At 45.7% G+C, this 22,886-nt stretch overlaps 1 long non-coding RNA gene across 2 annotated transcripts; it reads right to left on the reverse strand.

The window, feature by feature from the left end:
- Positions 1-7,973: 7,973 nt before the first annotated feature.
- Positions 7,974-22,563, reverse strand: LOC140487749 (uncharacterized). Of its 2 annotated transcripts, none has more exons than XR_011962925.1 (4): positions 22,487-22,563; positions 20,659-20,759; positions 14,008-14,114; positions 7,974-10,844 (listed from the first exon to the last, which is right to left on the reverse strand). It is a non-coding gene; the product is annotated as an uncharacterized lncRNA (long non-coding RNA). The 2 variants fall into 2 exon arrangements; XR_011962926.1 differs by lacking the exon at positions 22,487-22,563 and adding an exon at positions 22,093-22,160.
- Positions 22,564-22,886: the final 323 nt, after the last annotated feature.

Consider the following 22,886-nt stretch of genomic DNA (forward strand, 5'->3'; position numbering starts at 1 on the left):
GAGCCTGGAGGATTGATATCAGCTGTTGCCCAATAGAGTGGAGGGGGCGGGGCTTGAGGACGGCAAATAATAGGATTGTAAACAATGAATGAATGTGGAGGACACTGGGGGGTGGACAGGTCAGTGAGGGACAGGAACAGTGCAGCAGCAGGAGGGGATCCTGGACAAACTGAGTAATGGGAGAGTCTGACAGGAGAGAAACTACAGGAAGGTTCTGTTTGGAGACTCAGGCAGGGACAGCTGGGAGACAGTATGGCCTGGTGGCTTGGGCATGTTTTCTAATCATCCTCTTCAAAGCCACTGTTACCAAACCCTGTACCCGATCCTCTTGGTCCAGAGGAAAGGACACTACCACCATTTCATGGTGGGCTAGTGTAAAGAAAGGAATATTTTCTCAGCCTCACTCATATGGAGATTCCATGAGCTCCTCGTACTTACTGTCTATGGTGGGGATGGAGGAGACAGAGCAGGTGGGAGGGGGTAGGGATATAGGGACTGCCTTTCAAAAGGAACTCACCTGTGTTGGTGTTATTAACAAGACTCAATACACAGTCACAAACACAAAGCTGGTGTACGTGAACGTTATCCAGAATATTACCTCCTTTAACTGGGCGACACAGACCCCAATGTACAGAGTTAAGTCCTGGATATCAATAACAGCCTTGTGCGTGGGAAATCATGTCTCATGAACTGGACTGAGTTTACTGAAGAAGTAACAAAGCGGATTGATGAGAGCAGAGCGGTGGACATGATCTTCATTGATTTCATTAAGGCGTTCGACAACGTTCCTCATGGGAGATTGGTTCCCAAGGTTAGATCTCATGGAATACTGGGAGAACTAACCATTTGAATATAGAACTGGCTCAAAGGTCGAAGACAGAGAGTGGTGGTGGAGTGATGCTTTTCAGGCTGGAGGCCTGTGACCAATGGAATGTCACAAAGATCGGCGCTGAATCCACTACTGTTTGCCATTTATATCAATGATTTGGATGAGAACATAAGATGTATTGTTAGCATTTTTGCAGATGACACCAAAATTGGCAATGTAGTGGACAGTGAAAAGTTTACCTCAGTGTACAACAGGATCTGGATCAGATGGGCCAATGGGCTGAGGCATTCAGTTTAGAAAAATATGAGATGCTGCATTTTAGGAAAGCAAACCTTAGCAGGACTTTTGCAGTTAATAGTAAGTTCCTGGGGAGTGTTGCGAAACAAAGAGACTTTGGAGTGCAATTTCATAGTTCCTCGAAAGCAGAGTCACAGGTGGATAGGATAGTGAAGAAGGCAGTTGGTATGCTTTCCTTTATTGGTTAGAGAATGTAGTACAGGTGTTGGGATGTCATATTGTGGCTGTACAGGACATTGATTAGGCAACTTTTGAAATATTCCAGCAATTCTGGTCTCCTTCTTATCGGAAGGATGTTCTCAAACTTGAAAGGGGTCAGAAAAGAATTACAAGGATGTTTCCAGCGTTGAATTGGGTGTTTTTCCTGCAGCATCGGAGGCTGAGGGGTGACCTGATAGAGATTAATAAAATCAGCCGGTCATGGGTAGGGCAAATAGACAAGGTCCTTTCCCTGTGGTTGAGGTATACAGAACTAGGTGAGAGGAAGGGGAGAGTAGGCGGACAGGGTGGTCTGAGGGTGGGGGGAAAGAGAGAATGTGGGGATTGAGAGGGGTCGCACTGCTGAGGACAGAGATAGGGGCAGGGGAGAACAGGCAGAGGTAGGGGAGAATCAGAAAACGGGGAGTGGAATAGAGAGGGAGGGAAACAGAGAGGGGGGAACAGAGAGTTATTTTATAGATATGCAACTCAACCCTGTTCCTGTTTTCTACTCCTCACTTTCAATCCCTCTGAAGAGCTCAGAACTGCATAGTTCCTGGAAAGTAGAGTTTCAGGGAGATTGGGTGCTGAAGACTGCATTTGGGACGCTGACCTTTATTGGTCTGTGCACTCATCAATAAAGGGACCTGGGTTCGATTCCACTTTGTGTCGTGTTTGCACATTCTCCCTCTGTGTGTTTGCATGGGCATCCTCTGGGCGTTCCGGTTTCCCCAAAAAATCCAAAGACGTGCAGGTTAGGTGGATTAACTGTGGGTAATGCTGGGTCACATGGTTCAGGTGGGATGCTATTCCGATGGTTGGTAAGGTCTCATGGGCTGAATGGGCAGCTTCCACACTGTATGGATTCTGTCACTGAGTATAAGAGTTAGGAGGTCACGTTGTGGCTGTACAGGGCATTGATGAGGCCAGTTTTAGAATACTGCATTCAATTCTAGTCTCGCTGATTTCAGGAAGATAGGACTCAGCGCCATAATAACAAGTTCCTGGGAAGTGTTGACGAACAAATACACTGTGCAGAGTGGTTTGATGGTGCCTTGAAAGTGGGGCTGAAGGTAGACAGGTCGGTGAAGGTGTTGTTTGCTATGCTAGCTGTAACTGGGCGGTGCATTGAGTAGAGGAGTTGGGAGATCATGTTTCGGTTGTACAGTTTATCGGCTCAGTCACTTTTGGAATGCCCAGACTGCTTTACATTCTAGTCTCCCTGCTATAGGAAAGATGTTGGGAAACCTGAAAAAGTCCAGAAAAGATTTATAAGTGTGCTGCCAGTATTGAAACATGTGACCCATAAGGAGGGGCAGAGGACATTTTGCCTGGAGTAGTGGACGTTGTGGGATGATATTACACAACGTCTTCAAAACTGCAATGTTTCCTGCAACTGTCACCATTTCAGATGCTGCCAGACCTGCTGAGGATCTCCAGCAATGTTTTTTTTTTTGTTTTTATTGCAGATTTCCACGATTTTGCTGAGGCACTTAGAGTCATCGACATTTAAAAGGCTTCATATTTTTTGACTCTCACCCCTGGGATGGCAGGACTGATGGATGAAGAGGACTCAATCCTCGTTTAATTCTCCTTTCCTTTGTCTTTCTGAGCTGTTGCCTGCATCACGAATACTCTATCTCCCATTCCCGGACCTGAATCTGGCCCATCTCAGCCACTCTTTAGTTCCCAACCCCCTGCCAGACTAGTTATAATCTCACCAATGGAACTGGCAATCACCCCACCAGGAGATTTCTCCCAGCCCTGCCCAGGGGTAACCAGTCAGGCTGGTACAAATCTCACCTAACCCAGAAACGGTCGCAGTGCCTGGAAAATCTAAACCCTTCTCTGGTACACCATTTCTCCAGCCACACATCCAGCTGATCTATCCTCTTGTTCCTGGTCTCACTAGCACATGGCACTGGTGTAAGTCTGACATTATTACTTTTCATTTTAATATATCTCTGGTTTTCCTTTATACATATTTCAGGCCCTCATCCCTTTGTTTCGCGATGTCGTTGATATCTGTGTGTTCCACAACCATTGGTTATTTACCCTCCATCTGCAGAACTCACTGTAGCCACTCCATGCTATTACAGATCCTAGCACCAGGGAGGTAACATGCCAACCTTGATTCATGTCTGTGGCCACAGAAGTACCTGCCCTTACTCTGACCATTGATCCCATGTCACTATAGCCCTGCAACTGCCTTTCCTCCTGTTCGGTTCAGCAGAGCTATCTGTGGTGTCATGACCCTGGCTGTTGCTGATTTCCCCGAGAGGCCACCCCACCCATTCACCGCCAACAGATTCCAACCAGTATACAGTATCTGTTTGAGAAGGGGATGATCAATGGGGACTCCTGCACTCCCTTGCTGAGCCTTTAACTTGATGTGATGGTCACCCATTCCCTTTGCGCCTGTGTAACCCTCACCTGCAGTGTGACGAACTCACGAAACGTGTTGTCCATAATATTCTCAGTGTCATAGATGGTCCACAGTGAGTCCACTCACAGCTCCAGGTCTGAAAAGCTGTTTCCCAGTAGCGCAGATGAACACACGTCCTACACACATAGCCGTCAGGGACACTGGAAGCGTCCCTTATTTCCCACATTGTACAAGAGGAGCGCACCATAGGTCTGAGGGTTCCTGTCTCAATGTCTCTCTAGATTCAGCTAGTTACTCCCATTAAGAGAATTTAAAAGAACTTTCAACCTTCCTTCACTTCAAACATGTCCATTAGAATTAATAGCCCCAATCTTTACTTAAGCTGATATATTATACTTTAAAAACTGTTAACAAATACTCCGCAGTATTGCTTACAAATTGGCTGTTCCCATTCGGACCATGCGAAGTTCTGAATGGCCTGAACTAAAACTGAGTTTCAGTGTCACCTTCTCCCTCTCTCATCTCCCTCTGTTTTCACCCTATTCCAAAACATTCTCATTGAGCCAAGCAGCACTCAGCGTCAACATGGCCTTCAGCACTTTCTGGATGAACAGATAATTGTTCAGAATCTGGAAAATTCCACCTGAAAATTTACTGGAATTTGAGTCCATAAGAAATTTTAATGGGAAATTTACAGGGAATTGAAAATAAGGAGTTCACAGTTTAAAGTCATGAAGTGGTTGACCGGATCTAAACATGACAGTTCCTGCAAAGAGTCGAGGTGGAGTTTGGATAAATCTATGTTCCCTCTCAGACCAATATCTCCTTCCCGGGCTGCACGGCCCAGAACAGAGCACATACCCCAAGGGTGATCCAACCGTGAATTTGGACATCTTTCTGCTATTTGCTTGACACAAATATGAGAGTCTGGAATAGGGTGGTTCTGGAAACGCACAGCAGTTCAGGCAGCATCCGAGGAGCAGTAAAATCGACGTTTTGGGCAAAAGCCCTTCATCGGGAATACAGAAAGCGTGCCTGCAGCGTGGAGAGATAAATGAGAGGAGGGTGGGGGTGGGGAGAACGTAGGAAAGAGTACAATAGGTGAGTAGGGTGATGATGAAGGTGATGGGTCAGAGAGGAGGGTGGAGTGGATAGGTGGAAAGGAAGATAGGCAGGTAGGACAAGTCATGGGGACAGTGCTGAGCTGGAAGTTTGGAACTGTGGTGAGGTGGGGGAAGGCGAAATGAGGAAATTGGTGAAGTCTACATTGATGCCCTGGGGTTGAAGTGTTCAAAGGCGGAAGATGAGGCGTTCTTCCTCCAGGCGTCGGGTGGTGAGGGAGTGGCGGTGAAGGAGGCCAAGGACCTCCATGTCCTTGCTGAGTGGGAGGGGAGTTGAAATGTTGGGCCACAGGACATTGTTTTTACCTAAAAATATGAGCTACTTTTCGACAGACAGTACAGACAAACCTTTCTCGTTCCACAGTTAAATGCCAATGATATTCAGACCCTCATGACTCCGCTGACTGTAGAAACATGCTTTTGAGATACCAGTCTCAATTATTCTCAATTAATTTCTGATAAAAAAATTCACAAGACAAAGCACACAGTCAGTGCAAGACGAATATTAAAGACAAATATTTCCTTGGTGTGTGTCTGATGTGTAAATGCTCCTCTTCAAATCGCCCCTCCCCCACCCAGGAAGAGGACATGTCCATGCGCCTCGTTGTATCTTGCCCCCAATAAAGATGGTGGCCATAACCCAGGACCTATCATTGCCTGAGGGCCACAGACATTTTCCCATTTGCTGCAAACGTGGGAGCAGGAGTTTCTCATTCAGGACTAGCGACCTGTACAGAGTGTAATTAAACCCCTCCCAGTCTAAACCGATACATTTCATTCGGTTTCCGCTGCCACTTCCCCTTTTCCGTTTCCACCACCTTCACACACCAAGGGTCATTCTGGTACCTGTGACCCTTCCTTAGACCCGATTGTAGGAATTCTAAATTTTCCAGGCTCCCGTGTGGAAACAGGGCCATCGGCCCAACAAGCTCACACCCACCCTCCGACGATTATCCCACCCAAACCCATTCCCCGACCCTATTACTCTACATTTCCCCTGACTAATGCACCAAACTATGCATCCCAGAATACCACGGGACATGAAGCTTGGCCAATTTACCGAACCTGCGTATCTTTGGACTGCAGGAGATAGGGGATAAAGAGTAAATAATAGGTTGAGAAGGAGAGCAGAGAGAGACAGGAACATTTGGAAAGACAAAAGAGTGGATAATGATCTTGCTGGGAGGGTCCATACCTGTTAATGGAGGGGACAGGAACCTGTGCCTGGCAGCATCTCAGTGGCGGTGGTGGAAATGGTGGCTGATGATCTACGTTCTGCTGAAAAAAAGACCCTGAGCTTCCAGTTTCCTGCCACTTTAACACACGAGCCTGTTCCCTGGCCAACATCTCTGTCTCAAGCTTACTGCAGTGTTCCAGTAAAACTTGATGCAAACTGGCAGAACACTCCAGAACGTACCAAATTGCCTCCTCTTTCAAGGATTCACAATTTCCCCTCCCATGTGGTCAACAATGCCCTCCAGTGTATCTCCTCCACTTCCTGCACCTCTACTCTTGAACCTCACACCTCCAACCGCAACAAGGATAGAACCCCCCCAGTCCTCACCTTCCACCCAGATACAACACATTTCCACCACCTTCGATCAGACCGCACCACCAGAAATATATTTCCCTTCCCACCCCTTTCAGCGTTCCACAAAGACCATTTCCTCTGCGACTCCCTCATTAGATCCATGCTCCCCACCAACCTACCCTCCACTCCCAGCACCTTTGCTTGCCAGTTCAAGAGGTTTAAAACCTGTGCCCACACCTTCCTCTCACGTCAATCCACGGCACCAAAGGATCCTCCCACATCCAGCAGAGATTCCCTGCACATCCAGATACCTCACCTATTTTATCCTTTGCTCTCGATGTGGTCTCCTCTACATTTGGGAGTCAGGACGACAACTTGATTCAGAGAACATTTCTGGAACACATGCACCAAACAACTCCACCACCCTGTGGCCGACCACTTCAATGCCCTCTCCCACTCCACCAAGGACATGCAGGTTCTGGGCTGCCCCCATTGCCAAATCCCAGCCACCCGACGCCTGGAGGAATAACACCTTATCTTCCACCTTGGGACTCTTCAACCACACGGCATCAAGATTTGCTCATCTCCCCTCCCCCCCCACCTTATCTCAGATACAACCCTCCAACTCGACACTAGCCTCTTGAACTGTCCCACCTGTCCACCTTCCTTCCCAATTATTCACTCCAACCTCTTATCATTACTTCCCATCTACATCTACCTATTGCCTTCCGAGTTCCCATCCCACCAACCCCACACACCCCTCTTATTTACCCCTCAGCCCTCTTACCTTTGGAGAGCTGGTGAGTTAAGCAGCCTCCTTTCAGCATTAACAATTCTGTGAACATTTTATTCTGAGCCCTCTAAGGAAATATCAGGGCAGGGTTTGTAAAGAGGTCAGATTGAATGAGGGTCTCAGTGAACAAAAGTGAGACACAGATACAGAGAGGTTTTGGAATGGATTGAATCAAATGTTATAAATTTGCACGGCTGTCAACATTACAGCAGTTACAAAGGGGAGTGATCAAGAGAATGGAATTAGAGCAGCAAATAAATCTTACACATTTGTGCAGCTAAAGGGGATGCTGGGTAAAGATACCACAGTTAGTACTTATTTCATTCCAAACACACCAGCCAGGGCACATATCCTTGCTGTGTCTACCATATTGATCTCTTTAAGATTTTTGTTTATTTGAAGTGTTTCATGTTTAGATATCCCAGAGAAGACAGCTTCATTCTCCTCAATCTCTTCTGCCAAGGCAATGCTGCTGTTAGAATTCAAGTCACTATGGCGTGTTACTGGCTGCTTCAAGGACTGGAACTGGCAATTGAGACTGAAAGGTTAATGTATAAAATATCTTCAATTGTATTGCCAGTTTGCCAGACACATGAGGAGCTTTAAGAAAAAGAACTTAAATGATGGGCACTGAGTATCAGAGTGCCAACTGTTGTGGGGACATTCTGTTTAGATACAATCTATTGGTAATTGTTAGAATTGACTTATCCTGGCTCCAGAGAAGTGGGCAGAGCATTATAACGGTCATCGAAGATGGTAACAAATTTCCCAGAGGTTACAAATCGTAAATGACAAGAGTAGGCATGAGTTCTGCTGGTAAATAAGTATACATTTATTCAAAATGGCTCCAATTTAAATTCAGAAACAAGTGAGAGAAAAGCACATTACTGAGGTCTTTGCATTAGTCCAAATTTAGACATTCAGGAGAGCTGAAGGGAGAGCTGGTGTTGGCAGTTGTAGTAATGATAGGGAAAAACTTGTTTCATAGAGAGAGAGTTCACAGATTGAAAACTCAGCTTTAACATCACATCAGCTGCAGAGTCGTCCAATTCTGCAGGTCCTGATCCTTATCAGTAATATAAAAAGGGGAAAGCAGCATTCCTAGCTCAGAGAAATCATTCCTATGTTAGGCAGTTGGTCGAATATTTAACCGGTCATGTGATCTGGGAAGACACCAATGTAACCGGACCAGGGCGAAGCTGTGTAAATGTGGGGACTGTGGGAAGAAATTTACTTACCCCACCCCGTAGGACACTCACTGACACAGTCACACTGTGGAGAGGCTGTTCACCTGCCTCACGTATGGGAAGGGATTTACTCGATCTTACAATCTGCTGAGGCACCAGAGAGGGCACAATGGATTTAGATCCTTCACCTGCTCCATGTGTGGGAAAGGATTCACTCAGTCCTCTGATCTGCTGAAACACCAGCGACCTCACTCTGGAGAATGACCATTCACTTGCTCCCAATGTGGGGAGAGATTCACTCAAATGCACCACCTGCTGAGACCCCAGTGAGCCCACACAGGGGGAGAGGCCATTCAGATGGTCAGTGTGTGAGAGGGGATTCAGTGATTCATCCTGACTCCCTGAGACCCCAGTGAGCCCACACAGGGGGAGAGGCCATTTAGATGGTCAGTGTGTGAGAGGGGATTTAGTGATTCATCCTGACTCCCTGAGACACCAGCGGGTTCACACTGGGTAGGAGCTGTTTCCCTCTCTGTGTGATAAGGGATTTGCTGAGACTCAACACGACTGAGAGCCCAGTGAGTGCACACAGGGAAGTGGTCATCCCCCTGCTCCTTGTGGTGTAGAGTTCACACATCAGTGCAGGACTCTGATTCTGCAGTTAATTTTCATCAGAGTCAGGAGTGGACCTTGTACTTGATGACACTGTTGGAGTATTGATGTTGTTAACCACATTAATTGGGCTGGAGTTGACTGAATTTATATTCCCTCTTTCTGAACCTCAGGATGCCTCTTTGGGCAGTAGGTCACCACAAACAGCAATGTGACAAGGATCAGGGTTCATCTGTATTGATTTAAATTGTGATCATAGCACTGCTGTCTCACAGCACCAGGTAAAAGGTTGGATTTCAGCCTTGGTCAACGGCCTATCTGGGGTATCCACATTCTCCCCATAATAGTGTGGTCCCCTCCATGTGCGCTGGTTTTCTCCCACAATTCAAAGATATGCAGGTTAGGTGGATCCGTCGTCATAAACTGTCCACAGTGTTCAGAACTTGCAGGCTAAGTGGATCAGCCATGGGAAATGCAGTGTTAGAGGGATGGAGTGCTCTGGGAGGGATGTTCTTCCGATGGTTGGTGGGATTTGATGGACCAATGCTCTCCTTCCACACTGTAGGGATTATATTCCATGATTGAGGATAAAGAATATTTTCAGGGTCGCCGTGGAGGAGGAGCATGTGGGGTGAATCAATGCTCTCTATGCCATTAGATAGAGGTGGGCACCGCAGGGGATACAGTGCTTTCTCTCCACCGCCACCGCCACCGCCTCACCCCCAACTCTACTTTGATTTAGTCCCTTCCCACTCTGTCACTTGTAATGGTTTGCTTTGCCCATAATGGGCTTTGTTTGCAAATATTCAACTGATGACACTGGTGTGCTACTGCTGGTGATTATACGTTAACAAAAAACAAAATAATGGAATAATGATGTTGGTGCTGGGAAGGTTGCTCAGCTGTGTGAGATAACACTTCTGGGTAGGAGAAATGGGAGAAAAATGCTTCACAGCTCACAGAACGAGAACTGAAAGGATTTAAATCAAACCAAAGGTTCAGAGAGAGAAGAAATATTTCCCTGGAGTTTGAGTAACTGAAAAGTGATGGGGTCCGGGAGTAGACAGGATTTTGTTTAAAGGGCATTTGAAATTTTAAAAACTGTTATATGCAGATAGTTTCGATTCTTTAAGGTATATTTATTGAGGAATAAACTTGTACTTTTTAAAAAAAATTCACAAACCTTGCGTTAAAGACAAATGTTAAATAAAATCCATCAAACCATCCCTCACTGAAAACGGAGGTGGAAGTGCAATCTCCTGCAGAGTCCCTGCCCTGACTATTTCTTCCTACCCGGGCTCCATGACTATATGCATACCTGGGAGATAGCAGCAGGAGAAGGCCATTCGGCCTTTGAATCTGGCTCCACCATTCAATGGGAAACAGCTGACCATCCAGCTCAGTCTTCTGTTCCTGCTGTGTTCCAATCCGCTTTCATAAATTTACCTTGAAGAACTATATTTCAGTCCTACTTGGGCTTCACTGCCTTTTATACCAGTGATGTTGCTGTGTTATTGCTGGGTGTAGGCAGGGGTAATGTGATGGTGCTCTTCCTGGAGGACACACTCAGCGTACCTCATCATCCTGCAGTAACATCAACTGGGTTTCAGCAATGAGAGATAGAACCCATTTCCAGGATATGGGCATCACTGGCTCAGCCAGCATTTATAACCCATCTCTAGGTACCCTTGAGAAGATGGTCGTGAGCTGCTGTCTTGAACCATTTACAGTCCATTTGGCACAGATAGACCGACAATGCTGGGAGGGAGAGTGTTGCAGGATTTTGGCCAAGTGATTCTCCATCTTTGGTTCTTCAAATGCTGGTTAACTTAATCACAATCTGCACATGATTTTGAGATTTCAGTCTGCAAATCTTCACCATCTAGCACCCTGTGTAAAGAAATATGCACAGATTAGAAATTCAGAACAGACTATTCTAGTTTCTCTGAAATATCTTTTTCCCCTTTCTTCCCCAAAAGCTGTAACCCTCCAGCCCACTTACTCTCTCCTACCATTCTGACTCTGCTGCCCCTAACGTACACCCTCCTCATTCTCATGGAGTTACTGATAAACAGATCCATGGCACCAATTCCCATCCTGGTTAGACTCTGCACCCTTTCTGGGTTCACTTCCTTTCCCTTCAGTTGCTGCAAGTCAATAACGTAAGAGCAGAATGAAACAGACGGAAACAGAAAAGGAGGTGGCAGATCCTGGACAGAAGAGGAACCTTCAGTCTGGGAGAATGGGTCAGATTCTTCCTTGTTTCCCATTAGTTTATTCCCAGCATTACAATGAACTGGGGATGGAGAGTGGTCACACGAGGGTGTAGTGACACTCAACCCACCCCAACTGATCAATACTACAAGCAGATACGTTCCTCCTCTAGCCAATCACAGTGTGAAATACGTTCCCCTAATGACCCCAAAACACGTGCTCCAAAACCCGCCTACATTCTGTACATATACAGTGCCGGGTTTCCCAATACACCTGTGGTCCCTGCCTCAGGAATTATGGGAGTTGCAGTCCCCATGAAGTCACTGGAGCCTTGTCTCTGGAAAGTGACTTAAACGTGTGGGGTGGAGGGTGTTGTGTATAGGATCCCCATTCAGACAGACAGGAAATATGGCTTGTCACTGGGTTTGACTGAGACATCTGGTTAGACAACCCAATTTCTGATGTAAGGAATATAGATTGTTTCAATTGCGGGGTGGAGGGGTCAATAAGGGGAAGCAGTTTTAGGCAGAGGTGACTCAGTGGCTAGCACCTTTACCTCACGTCTTCAGAGACCCTGGTTTGATTCAAGACTTAGGTGACTGTGTGGAGTTTACACGTTCTCCCAGTGGCTGCATGGTTTTCTTCGGTGTTCCAGTTTCTTCCCAAAGTCCAAAGATGTGCAGGTTAGGTGGATTCGCCATGCTAAACCACAGTGTCCATGCATGTGCAGGTTAAGCCATTAACCATGGGAAATACTGGGAATGGGTGAGTCTGAATTATAGGATTGGTGTGGACTCGATGGATGAATACCCTGCTTCTGCACGGTAGGGATTCTATTCTATTCTCATGAAAAAGAATGTACCTATCTCGATGTGTTATGAATCTGTGGAATTCCCTATTCAAAACGCAGTGGATGCCAAGACAATGAGCAAATTTGTTAGAGAAGTGAACACCAAGTTGGCAAAGGGAGCATAACTTGGAATTATGTGAAGTTGTTCATTTTGGAGGAGGTAATAAAAGAACAGAGGACTATTTAAATGGTGGAAACTGTAGAAAGCTGCAACACAAAAGAGACCAGGAGCTAATTGTGCAGGAAACACAGAAAGCCAGCACACAGTTACAACAGGTCATCAGGAAGGGAGATGAAACGTTGTTCCTTTTTTGAAGGGATTTGCAGTATAAGAGTTTGGAGTATATATCTGAGAGCAACTTTATAGAGTGCGAGTGAGACCACATATGGAGTAATGAGAGACGTTTTTGTCCCTTTAGTTAAGGAAAGACATCACTTCATCGGAGGCATTTAAAGAAGATTGACTGGGATGATCCCTGGTTTGCAGGGACTCTCTTTTAAGAAAAGGCTGAAGAAGTTGGGACTCGACTCACTGGATTTGGGGGAGAATGATAGGGGATCTTATTGAAACATATAGGCTTATTAAGGGGTATGACAGGGTAAATACTGAGAGGATGTGTCCCATCATGAGGGAACATGGAACCAGACTCTGGGTCAGTTGCAGAATCAAGGGTTCTGTTTTTGATTTGTCAACTTTAATGCAACACAGACATGGGTAAGGGGTTTCAGTAGCAATGGAGCTGGGGTGAATTGGAGAAAAGCAACATTTTAGAGATTGGAGTTCCTGGTGTTTGCAATTGTGTAGATGTCTGATCAGAAGATCACCTTGGGGTCAGAATATGAGAGCAATATTGTGAAGAGTGTAGTTCTGCCTCAGGCATTTCACAGTGAGAGGGAGGGGCTCAGCAGTAAGGGAAAGGAATTTGTAATAGCAACTGAAGACAATGTGTTTAACCATTGCAGTGTTTCATTGGAGGAAATTGCAGCCAATTGAGTGGTAACCAGTTTGATGAATGAGTAACAGTGGAGCAATGGAGAGGGATGATAGGGAGAGAGAGTTGGGCATTGTCAGTGTACATGTGAAACCAATACGATGTCACCTCCTGGCAGTGTGTAGGTGAGATACAGGAGGGGACAAAGATAGATCCTGGATGGACACTACATATGAGGAATTCAGAAAGGAAAGGGAGAGTGGAGATGGAGCAGGATTTTCCAACAACCGTGAGGTCAAATATTAGTTCTTAGCAGAATTGGAGAGAAGGACATAACCAGAAAAGACAGACAGAACAAGGAACAATATTTGTGAATTGGTGAGGGGGAGTGATGAGGAGGAGCCCGACTCCAAAACTGCTATTTCTACATCAGTGACATCACCCAACTCCACCCTAGTCTCAGCTCATTTACTGAAATACTCATCCATCCCTGTGTTATCTCCAGACTTCGTTATCCAAACACAGTCCTAGCAGCCTCCCACATTCAACTTACATATAAGCTCAAGAGTATCTAAAACCCTACTGCCCAAGTGCTCACTTGTACCAAAGCTTGCTGATCCATCAAAAGGCTCCTATTAACAAGCAACAATTTAATATTCTCTCCCTTGATGTAATTCCTGGCTGTGAATATCCCTGTCTCCCTGCACCACACAACCTGTGAGACCCCGATAACTCATTTTCTTTCAGACTCCCAAAGATGTGTTTATTCATTGCTTCACCTGTCTGGCTGTTTTGACAGTTGCCAAGGCAACACAGTCTGGAATTCGCACCCTGACCCTCTCAGACCTGCTTTCCTCCTTTAAGGTATTCCTGAAAACCTGCTTATTTGGCAATACTTTTGATCACCTGATCTAATATCCCCATCTGTGGCCTTATGTCAGAAATTCTCAATTTCTGTGAAATTATAAAAATGATAAAAATACCAACTGTTGTTGATTTGCACACACATTGTCAACTCTTCACTGTCGCCGAGTGAATAATCTGTAACATCTCTTACCCAAGTTAATTGTGGAAGCACATTCACCACACGAACTGCAGCTGTACAAGGTAGTCAAACATCACCCTCTCCACAGGCAATGGGACTCTGGCATTAATCACTGGTATCTGTGGAGAGAGAAATACATAGTTGATATTTCAGGGAGTGCTAAATGCATTACAGGACATGAGAATGTTACAGAATTTGATGGTCAGAAATGGAAGGAAAATGCACTCTTTTGTTGAAAAAAAGAATTATTCACTGACAAAGATACTGTGGAAAATTTAGTCCGTTGAGAGAGCAGCACATTGTCAGGGGTTGGGCAGCAGAGGAAAATTAACTTACAAAAGGTCTGTGAAAGTATCAGTAAAAAACACTAAACAAGCCAAACAGCCTGTGCCCAAAGACTTTAACTCCCGTTCCCGCTCCACCAAAGATATGCAGGTCCTGGGCCATCTCCACCGCCAGATCCCAGACATCTGATGCCTGGACGAAGAACGCCTCATCATCTGTGTTCAGATCCTCCAATCACATGGGATCAATGTGGATTTCACCAGTTTCCTCATTTCCACTCCACTCACCTTATCCCAGATGCAGCCTTCCAAAGCGGCACTGCCCTTTTGACCTGTCCTACGTTTACATCTTTCTTCCCACCAATCGGCTGCTGCCTGACCTGCTGTGCTTTTCTAGCATCACACTCTTTGACATTGAAAACATCCTGACTCTGACACTGCGTAAATCCTGCCCTATCACTCCCTGCCAAGGAAGGCTGCGCATGCGTCCCCCTACAGCTTGCCCCTCTCAAAGTTGGCGGCCACACAGGTGTCCCGTGGATCACTGCTCCCAATAAAGATGGCGGCGATCACTCACACCTTTCAGCATTTGAAGCATTCTCCCGTTTGCCACAAACACGGGCCTGGGATTTTCTAATTTGTGTTTTCCGATGTGCACTAAGTTCTGTAAAACCTCTCAGCCCATTCCATGAAAATGTCCTTCTCTTCCTGATCAATATGTCTTTTCTTAACCTTGCCCTGCACCTTCACACATTTCCAATGCCTTGGTCACAACATCACAGTGCTGCCAGTGAAGCTTATCACGTGGTATCACTTTATTCCTGATGAAGGGCTTTTGCCCGAAACGTCGATTTCGCTGCTCCTTGGATGCTGCCTGAACGGCTGTGCTCTTCCAGCACCACTAATCCAGAAGTTTATCACGTGGTTGAGTGTAGCCCCGCCCCTCATTCACTCAGACCAACCGGCACTACCTTGTCTTCCAGCCCCGTCACCATCCTCTTATTGGGCCTGCACTGAGATCAATCACCAGAGGCCCTTTGTGGGCTGGAGCATGCTCAGTGCTTCCTGCTTTTGCTGCTGTTCATCAGGTATAAGAGAGAGTGTTCATTCCTGTTTCTCCTAATGTCAGACATTAACAACAACGACCTGCATTGGATGGAGCCTTTCATACTGACAAATCTCCTGAAGTGCTTCACGAATGCTGGAAACATTGATTAAAGAGAACAACTTTAAGATACATCTTTGAGGAGTACAGAGGGGGTTGGGAAGGATATTTAAGAGGTTTTTAGATCAGACAAAGCGTCTAAAGAGCAACCCACCCAGACCCATTCCCCTACATCTAACACTACGGGCAATTTAGCGTGGCCAATTCACCTAACCAGCACATTTTTGGACTGTGGGAGGAAACCGAAGCACCTGGACGTAACCCACGCAGACACTGGAAGAATGTGCAAACTCCACACAGACAGTTGCCTGAGTCAGGAATTGAACCCGGGTCTCTGGCGCTGTGAGGCAGCAGTGCTACACTGTGCCACCGTGCCGCCCATCGGCAACTCTGTCCTCTGCAGCTCCAATCATGGAGTGATGTCTGTGGGGAACTGCTTACAATGGAGACAGTTAGTGGCTAACCATCGTTTAGCAACCCCATGTCCTAGCCCCCCTACCCCCACACCAGGCCTTGTTCTCACAGCCTGCCATTACACACTACCTATGGTTAGCCACTAACAGTTTCCTTTAACAGCTAGTAGCCCTCCCCCAGCCAGATCGTTATCCACTCCTTTATCCAACCATTCTTCTCACTCTATCCCCACCTATCCTTTACTCCTTACACCTCCCCTAAACCCTACCTTCTGCATATAAACCAACATTTTTTCTCTCAGTATCAGTTCTGAGGAAGGGACACTGGGTCTGAAACTTTAACTCTGATTTCTCTTCACAGATGCTGCCAGACCTGCTGAGCTTTTCCAGAACCTCCTGGTTGTTGTTTCTGATTTACATCTTCCGCAGTTCTTTTGGTTCTAATTTACCGGAAGTTTATAATTCAGGTCCAACAGCCTCTGTCCCATTCTCTGCTGTCTCTCCCACCCCCAAACAGTGACACTGCACCTGCACAGCTCATAGACAGGTGTTGTGTTGCTGGCCACACCCCTCATTCAATACCATTGGCTGCAGGACCACACAGGCTCTCCTCCCATTGGTCTGGAGCTGCCGTCAATCAGCCGGGCCTCATTGTGATGAGAGTGGAGGGCTAATCCCTCTCTCTGCCTTGAGATGAGCTTCATCATTCACAGTGAATTGGGCAGTATCAGAGTGTACAGAGGCTGTACTCTCTCCCTCTGGAGATGCTGCGAATCTGTCCCAAATCCCCTCCTATTTGCCCACAGCCCCCCGAATCTTTCCTTAAAAATTAAAATTCCAAGTCTGTTTCAGAATACCTGCTGAATCTGTGTCGTGCAGACTGTTCCAGATGCTCAGAACTTACTGAGTACAATAATGTTCACATTTTCACTTTGTATTATTTGCCAATTACTTGAAAGTAGTTACTAAAAGTTGTGACAGTGTTAACAATTCCTCTCTCTCTCTGCAAATTCAACACCTTCGAACCAAATCTGCACCAGGTCAAAATCACTGCTTCACCTTCTCAGCTCCAAGGACAATTATCTGTGCTGCAGCTTGCTCTCCACAAAAGAGGAATGCATCTTAGTTTATTAACGTCATAGACATATACAGCACAGAAACAGAACTTCGGTCCAATTCATCCGTGCCAACTAGGAATCCTAAACTACTGGAGCCCCATTTGCCAGCTATTGGCCTGAATCCACCAAAACCCTTACTGTTCACGTACCCAATCGGATGCCTTTTAAATGTTGTGATTTTATCAGCCTCCACTACTTCATCTGGCAGCTCATTCCATAGACACACCACACTCAGCTTGAAAACGTTGCCCTTGGATTCCTTTTAAATCGTTGCCCTCTCAACCATGTGGTCTAGTTTTGGACCCACCTAACATCAGGAAAAAGAACCCCGGCTGCTCACCTTATCCATGCCCCTCGTGATTTTATAAATCTCCATGAAGTCACCTCTCAGTCTTGGACTCTCCAAGGAAATTAACCCCAGCCTAATCAGCCTCTCCCTGTAGTCCAAATCCTCCAAACCTGGCAATGTTTTTGTAAATCTTGTCCAAACCTTTTCACGTTTCACAACATCCTTCCCTGAACAGGGAAATTCAAACTGAAAACAGAAATACGAGAAATGGCTTCATCAATGTCTTTTAAATGTTGTACTTGTACTAGCCTCCACCCCTTCCCTTGGCAGCTCACTCCAAACATGCACTGCCCTCAAACTGTCCAATTCTGGCAAAGTCCTTGCAAACATTTTCTGAAATGTTTCAAGTTTCACAACATCATTCCTGGAACAGGGAGATTGGAACTGAAAACAGAATTCCAGAAGAGCCTTAATCAATGTCCTGTACAGCCACAACATGACGGAGAGCATAACAAACGCTGCATTCACTCCCTTGCCTACCTGTGACTCTACTTTCAAGGAACTATGAACCTGCATTCCAAGGTCTCTTTGTTCAGCAACACTCCCCAGGACCTTACCATTAAGCGTATAAGTCCTGCCCTGATTTGCCTTTCCAAAATCCGACAGCTAACATTTATCTAAATTGAACTCTATCTGTCATTCCTTGCTCCACTGCCCCATCTGATCAAGATCCTGTTTTATTCTGAACTAACCTTCTTCGCTGTCCACTACACCTCCAATTTTGGTGTCTTGTGTAAAGCTACTAACCATACCTCATATTCACATCCAAGTCATTTATTTAAGGACCCAATAATCGATCCTTGTAGCACACTGCTGCTCACAGTCCTCCAGTCCACAAAGCAAATCTCCATCATCACCCTCTGTCTCCTACCATCAAGCCAGTTTTGTACCCAAATGGAACCTTGTTGAATGTCCATATAAACAACGTTCACCGCCTGGCTTAATCAATTTTCTTTGTCACTTCAAAACATTCAGTCAAGTTAGTGAGACACGATTGTGCATGTACAAAGCCACATTGACAACAGGAGAAAGTGAGGACTGCAGATGCTGGAGATCAGAGCTGAAAATGTGTTGCTGGAAAAGCGCAGCAGGTCAGGCAGCATCCAAGGAGCAGGAGAATCGACGTTTCGAGAAGGGCTGATGCCCGAAAAGTCGATTCTCCTGTTCTTCAGATGCTGCCTGACCTGCTGCGCTTTTCCAGCAACACATTTTCAACTCCACATTGACAATAGTCAATTATTATTCCTTACTTTTCCAAATAGATGGATATCCTGTCCCTCAGAATCCCTGCCAACAACTTGCCTGCCACTGACTTCAGGCTCACTGTTTTCTTGTTCCATGGGCTCTCCTTACCGCCTTTTTAAAATAATGGCACCTCACCTGTCGCTATCAACGATACAAATACCTCAGGAGAGGCCCAACAATCACTTCCCTAGATTTCCAGACAGTTCTGGGATACATCTCATCAGGTCCCAGGGCTTTATCTACCTTTTTGCGATTCAAGACTTCCAGTAACACCTCCACTGTAACATGGACACTTTTCAAGTTCTCTCTGTTTATTTCTCCAACCTCTCGAGCTTCCATATCTTTCTCCAGTAAAAAGGATGTGAAATATTCGCATATCTTTCCCACCCCCGGTGGTTCCATAAACAGCCTCGTTAATCTTTAAGGGGTCCTATTCTATGGTCCAGTTCATATTTTGTCTGTGATATATTTGTTTAATCTCTTTGGATTCTACTTAAACCATTTCCAGAAGCTATTTCATGTCAAACAGCATCAGCAGAAAGCAACAGAGCTAAACGATCCCACAACCAATAGATCAGATCGGAGCTCTGCAGTTCTGCCACACCCAGGTGTGAACGGTGATGGACAATTAAACAACTCGCTGGAGGAAGTATCACAGATATCCCCACCCTTACTGATGGAGGGGCCTCATACATCCATGCACCAGATAAGATGACAGCATTTGCAGCAATCTGCAGCCAGAAGTGCAAAGTGGGATGATCCATCTCAGCCTTCTCCAGTGGTTTCCAACATCACTGATGTGAGTTTTAAGCCAGTTTGATTCAGTTTGAATAACATCAAGAAATGGTTTAATAGTGCAAAGGCTATGGGCTCTGCCAATATTCTGGCAATAATACTGATGGTTTGTGCTCCAGAACCTGCCACCCACCAAGCCAAGTACCGCTCCAGCACTGGCACCTACCGATAATGTGAAACATTGCCCAGGAATGTTCAAAACAAAAACACAGGGCAATCCAACCCAGGCAATTTCCATCTATCAGTCCACACTCGATCAGCAGTAAAGTGATGAAAGATGTCATCAACAGGGCTACCAAGCAGCAACTGCTCAGCAACAGCCAGCTGAGTGACACTCATTTTAGGCTCCACCAGGGCCACTCAGCTCCCGATTGTGTTGCCGCCCTGATTCCCAATCTGACAACTAACTGAATCCGAGAGGTGAGGTGAGTGGGACAGCCCAGTCCCACTCCAAGATCACTATTTCTAGCTGATTTTACCTTTGTCTCAGCTCATATACTCTCATCCACCTTGTGGCTTTTGCCCGAAACGTCGATTTCAAAGCTACTTGGATGCTGGCTGAACTGCTGTGCTCTTCCAGCACCACTAATCCAGCACCTTGTGTTATCTCCAGACTTCACTATCCAAACACACTCCTGGCCAGCTTCCCACATTTAATCTCCCTGTAATCTTAACAAAAACTAAATGTCTGCTGCCCAAGTACTCCCTCGTACCAAAACTTGTTGATCCATCAAAAGGCTCCTATTCATAATCAACAGCATAGAGCCACAGAGATGTACAGCATGGAAACAGACCCTTCAATCCAACCCGTCCATGCCGACCAGATATTCCATCCCAATCTAGTGTCACCTACCAGCATCCGGCCCACATCCCTCAATTTAAAATTTTCACCCTTGATTTAATTCCTGATTGTGGTCATCCCTAACTCACTGCATCACACATCCTTGAAGACCTTGACAACCCATTCTGTTCGAGACTCCCAATGATCTGTTAATTCATTACTTCACCTGTGTGGCTGCTTTTACAGTTGTCAAAGCAACATTCTCCGAAATTCGCAGCCAAAAGCTCACAGGTCTGCTTTCCCCCTTTAAGACATTCCTCAAAGCCTGCTTATTTGACAATGCTTTTGGTCACCTGACCTAATATCATCAGTCTCTGACCTTATGTCTAAAGTTCCCAATAATATTTTGGTGAAATTATAAGCAGGATAATAAAACTACAAACTGTTCTTGATTTGGACATTACCTTCAAATCATCACTATTGCTGTAATGAATACTCTGTATTGTCTCTTACCTAACCATATTGTGGGAGCACCTTCGCCACTGCAGCTGTACAAGAAAGTCAAACATCACCCTCTCCACAGGCAATAGGGATTTGGCATTAATCACTGGTATCTGTGGAAGGAGAAAAACAGCTGATGTTTCAGGGAGTGCAAAACAGATTATAGGGAATGAAAGTGGTGCAGAATGTGATCGTCAGAAATGGAAGGAAAATACACTTGTTTATTGGAAAAATTAATTCTTGACTGTCAAAGATTTTCCAGAAAAAAATTAATAAGCAGCTCATACTCAGGGACTGGGCGGCAGAGAAAAATTAACTTACAAAAATGTCTGTAAAAGTAATCGTAAAATACTAAACAGACCAAAAATACACCCATTGTTCGATACTGAGCAAGCTAGATATTGACAAAGTGGTCATAAGGCAGCCCAGAGATGAAGCAGAGCTGTATAAGTTGTTATGATCCCACAGCCATCGAGATGTATAGGACCGACACAGACCCTTCGGTTTAAGTCATCAATGCCAACCAGGTATCCGAACCTAATCTATTCCCATTTGCCAGCACTTGCCCCATATCACTGTAAACGCTTCACAATCATATCATGAGTCTATTTAGATGCCTTCAACAAGTTTTAATTGTACTAGCCTCCACCACTTCCTCTGGCCTTTGAATTTTTGCCCCGTTCACCCTAAAACAATGTCCTCTACTTTTGGACACCACTACTCCTAGGAAAGCACCTTGTTCATTTACCCTGTTCATGCTCCTCATGATTGTATAAACCTCCATAACCTCACCACTCAGCCTATGGCACTCCCGGGAAAACAGCCCCAGCCTTTTATGCCTCATCCTGTAGCTCAAATCCTCCAACCCTAACAACATCCTTGTAAGTCTTTTTTGAAACCTTTCAACTTTAACAGCACCCTTCTGATAGAAGGCAGGCCAGAATTATACACAATATTCCAAAAGTGGCCTAACGAATGTCCTGTACAGCAACATGACCTCCCACATCCTATATTCAATGCTCTAGCCAATACTCCACCTTGTTCACTATCCTATCTATCTGCAACTTGACTTGCAAGGACTATGAACCTGCAGTCCAAGGTCTCTTTGTTCCGCAAGCGTCTCCAGGGCCTTGCCATTCAGTGTATAAGTCCTGGGCTGAAAAACGTGTAGCTGGAAAAGCACAGCAGGTCAGGCAGCATCCAAAGATCAGGAGAATCGACGTTTCGGACATGAGCCCTTGATGCTGCTTGACCTGCTGTGATTTTCCAGCAACACATTTTTCAGCTCTGATCTCCAGCATCTGCAGACTTCACTTTCCCCTAGTGTATAAGTCCTGCCCTGACTTGCTTTTCCAAAATGCAGCACCTCACATTTATCTAAATTAATCCGTATCTGATCAATATCTCACTGGAACCTGAGGTAACCTTCTTCACTATGCACAATACCTCCAATTTTGAATGACCTGCAAACTCAGTTACGACAGCAAGTCATTTAAATGAATGACGAAACAAATCCAGAAATAAACATCCATTTCTCCGAGTTTGAATGTACTCTGTGTAAATTCTGCCCAATGACTCTGTACCAGAGAAAGGCTGCACATGCGCCTGGCTGCACCTTGCCCCCTACAAAGATGGCGGCCGCACACGTGTCCACTGAATCGTTGCCCCAAATAAAGATGCCAGCACTCACTCAGGCCTGCAGCCCCGTTTACTACAAACGCGGGACTGGGATGTTCAAATTTGTGTTTTCCGACGTGCACAACATGTTTGTAAAACCTCTCCGTTCATAGCAACACAATTTTTCTCCCGTTTCCCTCTGCTTATTTATTTATTTCCTTACCGTATCCTTTCGCTCCATAACTTCCCGAGCATTCATTACAGCGACTCTAGGCCGCGCGCGCGGTTGATCACGTGTTTAGTCTAGTTCTGCCCCTCCTTCACTTTGATTGGTTGGAGGACCAACCTCCCGCCAGGTCCTCCAGCTCCGCCCACCGTCCTTTCATTGGTCCGGTGCTGACATCAATCACCCGGGGTCCCTTTGTTGCGTAGAGCATGCGCAGTGCGTCCTGCCTTTGCTGATATGTTGGGTAATGTGATGGGAGAGTTGAATGAGGGGAAGGGTCCCTTTGTGTGAGCGCTGCAGTAGATTTCCTTTATTCATGGAGGGAATTGCCTTCCTACTCATGACTGCATAGCTGTGATTGATGAACCAATGCCATCTGAACCAGTACATAAACACA

Source organism: Chiloscyllium punctatum, chromosome 17, assembly GCF_047496795.1.
Source record: "Chiloscyllium punctatum isolate Juve2018m chromosome 17, sChiPun1.3, whole genome shotgun sequence".
Taxonomy (NCBI): Eukaryota; Metazoa; Chordata; class Chondrichthyes; order Orectolobiformes; family Hemiscylliidae; genus Chiloscyllium; species Chiloscyllium punctatum.